The sequence below is a fragment of the Dromiciops gliroides genome, chromosome 1 (assembly GCF_019393635.1).
Source record: "Dromiciops gliroides isolate mDroGli1 chromosome 1, mDroGli1.pri, whole genome shotgun sequence".
NCBI classification, from domain to species: domain Eukaryota; kingdom Metazoa; phylum Chordata; class Mammalia; order Microbiotheria; family Microbiotheriidae; genus Dromiciops; species Dromiciops gliroides.
This window is the reverse complement of record NC_057861.1, coordinates 145,750,692-145,758,370: the sequence shown is the minus strand read 5'-3', so window position 1 is coordinate 145,758,370 and position 7,679 is coordinate 145,750,692. Positions and strand designations below refer to the sequence as shown.

The 7,679-nt window shown below is 40.0% G+C and overlaps 1 non-coding gene across 1 annotated transcript; it reads right to left on the bottom strand.

Annotated features, from left to right (window-relative positions):
* Window positions 1-7,362: 7,362 nt before the first annotated feature.
* On the bottom strand, window positions 7,363-7,469 carry LOC122737513. The gene has a single exon (XR_006354347.1). It is a non-coding gene; the product is annotated as a U6 spliceosomal RNA (small nuclear RNA).
* Between the last annotated feature and the right edge of the window lie 210 nt (window positions 7,470-7,679).

Sequence of the window (7,679 nt, the reverse complement as noted above, 5' to 3'; positions counted from 1 at the left end):
TCACAGTTCATCAAACAATATTGCTCTCTGTGCACAATGTTCTCTTGGTTCTGCTCTCTTCACTATACATCAGTTAATAAAAGTGTTTCTAGGCCTTTCTGAAATCATAATCAGGACATTTTAACAAAATAAAAATAGAATTTAACAATCCTAATTTATGGTTTCCTAAGTCAATATGTGGCTGACAGGGATGCATTTCTATTTGAATTTGACACAATTGCAGTTGAAAAAACTGAGAAATCTAGAAGCAAAATGATTTGTTCAAGGTGACACCATCAGAAGTTTGGTATAAAGTAGGGTTTTTATTTTCTTTGCAATATCTCAACGTACAATTCAGGCAATATGATGACAAAGAAATAGGGATAAACTTGGTGCAAGTCAGGAGAACTGAGCTCTGGTAAGAGCTTTAATACCATCTACTATGTGATTTGGGGCAAATTACCTTATCTATCTGAGCATCAGTTACTTCTGAAAATGAAAGGGTTGGACATGGAGTCCTCTAGAGTTCATCTATCTAAATCATGAAATTTTCTTCTAGCTCTAAGATCTGATTCTATTAGTTCTGTGTGTTCCTGACTAAGTTAGTGTCTGGAACTTAATGTCCTCATCATCTATAAATTAAGGGGTTGAACTGGGGGCCTTGAAAATACTAGATCGTTAATAGATATTTGTTTAATGGAATTGAATTGTAATCCTTTCCTACTCTAAATCCATAAGTAATCACATATTACAGGGTAGTGCAGGCACCAGAGCAAACTGTGAGTCCGTTAGAGGTGAACAGTCACCAAACCGTTCATGAGTATGTCAGAGTTAATAGCAAAGTAATGGGAATTTCATCCTTTATTCCTATTTTATCCATTATTTATCTCAGAACATTCTCTGTACCCCAGCTGTTCCTTCTACAAGAAGTTGGTTTGTGGACAATTGTTTCTTAAACAGAAGAGTTTTTTGCCTTTTCAAGGCTTGAAATTAGCCAAAGACACCAAGTTTAGAGGGTTCTTAGAGTATGGCAAATAACAATAGCATGTTACATACAGAGCTGTTATATAGGGAGAGGCAGCATGGTATAATGAATAAAGATTTGGTCTCAGAGTCAGGATGACCTGGGTTCAAATGCTGCCTCTGAAATCCCCTGGCTAACTGACCCTGGGCAAGCTACTTATCCTCTCAGGGCCCCAGATAACTCTTTAATAATAATAGCTAACATTCACATAGTTCCTGCAATTTGCCAAGTACTGTGCTGAGTGCTTTAATATTTACTAACACATTTGATCCTCACAATAACACTGGAAAAACTGCACTATTATTTCCCCCACTTTTGTTGCTTTTGTTGTGTGTTTTTTGCAGGGCAATGAGGGTTAAGTGACTTGCCCAGAGTCACATAGCTAGTAAGTGTCAAGTGTCTGAGGCTGAATTTGAACTCAGGTCCTCTTGAATCAAGGGCCAGTGCTTTATCCACAGTGCCACCTAGCTGCCTCTATTATCCCCATTTTGCATTTGAAAAAACTGAGGCAAAAAGGTTAAGTGGCTCACCCAGGGTCACATAGCTACCATGAGTCTGAGGCTGGATTTGAATTTGGATCTTTAGTTGCAGAACAGTTGCTGAAGGTTATCAAGAAAAGGATTTCTTCAATTGAAGTTCCCTACAGCAAAGCAAGTACAGGTCCCAACAAGAGCAACAGCAAGAATGGTACGGCATATCTGTTATACAGCTAAAGACACTTGAAACTTCCAAGACAATGAGAATTTAACTCAGCCATGGTCATCCAGTTAGTGGTGGAATTGGGTCTAGGATACAAGTTTCTTCATCTTAATTCTACTATAAATATTAACTATTTTTATTATAATGGGTTGATGGCAACCTTGACAAAGGTCTCCAATGAAGTGCCAGGAAGTTCCCTGTGCTTGGTCCTGTTCTATGCTAGATTTTTTGTCAATAGCTTGGATGCTTATGAAATGATAGAAATGACACATGCTTTGCAAATTGGGAAGGATAGCCAACAAGTAAGTCAACAGTCAAAAATCTCAGAGCAGAATAATGAGACTAATTTAATAGTAACATTAATAGAGTTCAAAATAAAGACCTATACTTAGGTTGTTGTGGTGGTTCTTTTTTTCAGTGCACAAACAGAGGACAGGGGAGGTATGGACTGATAAGCATTTGGGTAAAAACAAAAAACCTTTGGGTTTTAGTGGCCTTGAGCTCAGTGTGACTCAGTAGTATAACATGGTAGTAAAGCCAGCTAAGGTTTATTCTTAGGCAATATCCAGAATGATGGAGACAATCGTTCTATCATATTCTGGTCAATCAGGTCATGTCTGGAAGATTATGTTCATGTCTAGAGGCAACATTTTAGGAGGAAAATTGATAAGCTGGAGCACCTCCAGAGAAGGGTGACCAAGATGGTGAGGAACCTCAACATTTTCAAATTAAAACATGGTTCGGAGCCAGTTCAAAATGGAGAAAAGGAGGTTTAGAGGCAATGTGATGGCTCAAGTACTAGAAGGTATGTTGAAAAGGGATGAAACGTATTCCATTTGGCCCCAAAGGACAGAAACAGGAGCAATGGATAGAAGCTACTGAGGAGCATTTGAAAAAGCCCAGGATTTGGAGTCAAGGCTTCTGGGTTCAAATCCTGGTTGTTTACTAATTACCCAGCCACCTACGTGGTAGAGTGGATAAGAAAAATGGACCTGGAGTCAGGAAAACCTGAGTTAAAATCTGGTCTCAGACTAGCTGTGCGACCTTGGGCAAATCACTTAACCTCTATTTGCTTCAGTTTTCTCATCTGTAAAATGGGGATAATAATAGCATCTACCTCCCAGGGCTGCTGTGAGGATCAAATGAAATAATATTTGTAAAGCACTTATCACAGTGCTTGACACATAGTAGGTGCTTAACCATTTCTTTCCTTTCCTGACTATCCTGTGTAACCTTGGACAAGTCACTTTACCTCTCTTTGGGCCTCAGTTAACTCATCTGTAAACAGAGGGGGTTGAATTAGATGGCCTCTAAGGTTCCTTCCAGGAAGACCTGTTTTCGTTTTGGGGTTTGGTTTTTTTTTGGTGAGGCAATTGGGGTTAAGTGACTTGCCCAGGGTCACACAGCTAGTAAGTGTTAAGTGCCTGAGTTTAAATTTGAACTCAGGTCCTCCTGAATCCAGAGCCGGTGCTCTATCCACTGTGCCACCTAGCTGCCCCCTAATAATGTTTTTTTTGTTTTTTTTTTTTAAGACCTGTTTTCAAAACCAGCCTCAGACAACTACTAGCTGTGTGACCCTGGGCAAGTCACTTAACTTCTGTTTGCCTTAATCCACTTGCAAAGAAAATGGCAAACTATTGGCTGATCTTTACAAAGAAAACCCCATGGGCAAGTATGGTCTACAGAGTCACAAAGAATCTGACACAACTGAGCAACAAGGTCCCTTCCAATTCTGATTCTATGATTCTAAGAAATCATTTGTCTTTGCATATTTAATTCTTCCACAGAACCTTGAAGTTAAAAGTCATCAACTCATAAGAACATGACAAGATCTTTGCAGGTTAAAGGCTTACTCTGGGCAATTTTGTAGACTGGTTAAGTATTTCTTTGTGAGCCCAAGCCTCCCCTTCTAGGCTCATTTTTCCAGGAATTTTTTGAAGTTCAAATGAGATCATGGATGTAAAGCACTTTATAAACCTTAAAGTTCTATATCAGTTATTACTGTTATTATGATTATTAATTATTATTTTTAGCCTAGAGTCACCAAGCCTTCTGTACAATCTAGGGTGTGCTGGAGCCAGTTCTAACCAGGGAAAACTTGTTAAATGATCAGTGTGAGCATTTATACCTTAGAAATCTATAAAGCTACAAATTAGGGCTAGATCTATTATTTTGTTGATTATCTAGACTTAAGAAAGTGTTCAAAAAATTACTAACATGGTAATGTTTTACATAATTATACATGTATACCTCATATCTGATTGCTTGCTGCCTAAGGGAGAGGTGAGGTGAGGGAGGGAAGGAGGGATAAAAATTGGAAGCCAAAACTATAAATAAAAATGTTTATTACCAAAAAAAGAGAAAGTATTAATAATGTAACTTAAAATGTATGTGGGCATACATTTTTAAAATTTTAGTTTAATTTTTTTTTGCAGGGCAATCAGGGTTAAGTGACTTGCCCAGAGTCACACAGCTAATAAGTGTTAAATGTCTGAGGTCAGATTGGAACTCCAGTGCTTTATCCACTGCACCACCTAGCTGCCCTGTGGGCCTACATTTTTTAAAAAATTGAAGAGTCCCATTGTTAAACATTTACCAGCACACTCCTGTATTGTCTAATAAATCTTGAGTGCTGGAGAAGACCCAGGAAATGAAGCTATCATCAAACCAGAGGCAAAAGAGGCTTTACCAAGACCCTGAAATAACACTACACAAGCTATCACCTACTCTACTAGCAAAGGACATTCTGAGCATGCAACATACAGAACTTTATATTTCTTCCTAGTTGATTAGTGTCGATCACTGACTTCCATAGGACTTGAAAATTTTAGTCACTACCGTTGTTTTGCCAGTCAATCAAACAAACATTTATTAATCACCTATTATATACAAAGCACTGGTGATATAAAGCATACAAAAATAGTCCCTGCACTCAGGAAGCTTTCACTCCATTGGGGGAGAAAGATATAAGTAATTGGGTCCATAGAAGATAGATGCCAGATAGATGGAAGTTAGTTTCTGAGGGAAAGGCTCTAACGTGGGGATGGGGGTGGGGCTGTTGGAAGTCAAGCTGGGGGTAGGATGGTAAAAGGTCTTGCAAAAGATGGTGTTTGAACGAATTTTTTTTTTGGGGGGGGAGCTTTTGTTTTTGTTTTTTTGGCAGGACAATGAGAGCTAAGTGACTTGTCCAGGGTCACACAGGTAGTAAGTGTCAAGTGTCTGAAGCCACATTTGAGCTCAGATCCTGCTGAATCCAGGACCAGTGCTTTATCCACTGCACCACCTAGCTGCCCTTGAACTGAGTCTTGAAGGAAATTAAGGATTGTAAGAAGCAGAGGTGAGGAGGGAGAACTTTTGAGGGAGAGAGGAACATCTGTAAATAATCACCTCTGGGCAGTAGCTTACTTATAACCTTAAGTCACTTTTGGGGGAGACATCTGTGATAAAGTAGAAAAAACTCAGGATTTAAAAACAGGAGATTTGATTTTGAGTCCAAGCTCTGATATTCACTAATTATTTGACCTTGGACAAACCAGATGATAATCCTGGGCCTCAATTTCCTCATCTATTAAATGGCAACGATAATACCTATAGTACCTCACACAAGGTTGTGAAGTACAAATGAGGCAACATCTATCAAATGCTTTATAAAGGTATATGAGTTACCTATCATAATATTCACAATATCATACTCCTTCCTTCATCAAATACTCATTGTACATGCGTAAATCTCTTTTAAAAAATATAACATCATTGAAGCTTTCCTTGGAATTTAATGAAATGCATGTTAGTTCCTAAAGGTAAAGGAACTCAGTCAGATGATCTTTAGCCCTTCCAGCTGGATGATTCTATAATTAGCTAAGTACCCATTAGGGAATGCTTGGATAAACTTTGTATGTGTTAATGGGCCCCATAGGGGGTCCATGAAGTTTACCACATAGCTTCAGATTCTGAGACTTTGAAGTTCAACTCCAGAGGACAGGAATAGACCAGGGAAATGCCCATATCAGGAGAGGAAAATCAATGAGTTCTGGTTTGTAGAACTAGTAGAAGGAAAACAACTTGTTGATGTTCTTCAGTCGTTCTTCTGGAACAAGGCTGGCTATATCTTCCCTTCGGTATTATGGGATACCCTAGAGGGGTCAAGAATATTTTTCTCTAATGCAATTGGTTCCTCTCATTCTGATGTATTCCCTCACCCCACCCTACTGTTACCCACCATTTATTAGCATCCCAGTTTTATTTGACCAATTAACATTCATTTTCCTTTTTAAAAGGGAAAAGATATATTCAAAGATAGAGCAAGAATAGAATTCCTAACATTTCCTTCCCACACGTAATAATAGTAGCTGACATTTCTATAGCACTTTACAATTATTATCTCATTTGATCTTTACAACAACCCTGGGAGGTAGGTGCAATTATTTTCCCCATTTTTCACTTGGGGAAACTTAGGTAAACAGAGGTTAAGTGACTTGCCTAGGGTCACACAACTACTAAGTGTCTGAGACTGGATTTGAATCCTGACTCCAGGCCTGGTACTCTATTCACTGCTCCCCCTAGATAACCAGGAAACCTTGGATGTACTTTTCCTTTGTATTGGTCCCCTTCTCCCACCATGTAGGGAGCCTCACCTTTGAAAGAGGCCCTTCTATTGCTTGCTATAAAATACCACAAACCTGGACCTGGTGGTTCTCTTATGGATATTGAGATAGAAGCCCATTGCCCCAGGACCTGGCTGACGTGATAAGGAAGGGAGAGTTCCCAACTGGTATACACTGATTCCCTGTTGAAATGATGGATATGTGGGGCAGCTAGGTGGCACAGTGGATAAAGCACTGGCCTTGGATTCAGGAGGACTTGAGTTAAAATCCAGCCTCAGACACTTGACACTAGCTGTGTGATCCTGGGCAAGTCACTTAACCCTCACTGCCCTGCAAAAAAATTTAAAAATAAATAATAAAAAAAAAAAGAAATGATGGATGTGTCTCCCCTGTACCCATGTCTAGAGGACAAAGGAGAAATTTAAACTCTACCCACAATGCAGCCCCTAGCATCCTATGGGACCTGTCATCTTGCATGTAGGACAGACAGAGTAGACCAGGAAACTCTATAGATCCCCAAGAGAAAATGGCTGCACTACCATTGCTTCCTTACTCTCATACTGGTCCTCCTGACGCTCTGGCTCCTGTGATGGACAGCTGACACCCTCTAGCCCTTCCCGAGGGACACCAAGCTCTGGCACGCCTCTGAGACATGAGTCTATGGATGACCAGATGCTCACCCTGAAGCACGGCAAACACCACATGGGCCTTGGCTTCTAAAGAAAGGCAGCACAGGAGAATCAGCAAGCAGGTGGGCTTTGGCCCGTTAGAGCTCAACGTCCCCAGAACATGTAGGTGGGACAAGAGAAGTCTGATCATTGCTCTGGCCTTACTGCCACTGACAACCTTAATGAGTCAAGGGCAAGCCTTAGCTACTGATGCACCTGATAATGACTCCACATTAACCTTCATATCTGCCTCAAATTTCCTAAGACTCACCATCAAACAGGAGATAGCAGCTGGAAATTCATCCATTTCATGGGCAGAGGCTAAGATATACAACCCAGAAAGAAGTAGACAAAGCATATGGTTTATTTTATTTTATTTTTATTTTTTTAAAGTATGGAATGTTTCACGCATTTGTGTGTCATCCTTGAGCAGGGGCCTTGCTAATCTTCTCTGTATGATTCCAATTTTAGTATACGTGCTGCTGAAGCAAGCACCATATGGTTTGTTTTTAAACTAAGACATCTCCCAGACTGCAAAAGGATAGAAAGACATTCCTGGACTTACCCCTTTATGCCTCACTGCTTTGTGGGCCAGTATCAACCAATGCTTGAATCCCTCGAAGTGGAAACCTGGGTATTTTGCTATGGTTTTCCCAGACCCACAACGTAAAGACATGGGGATAGGCTGCTTTCCTGCCCAAATAG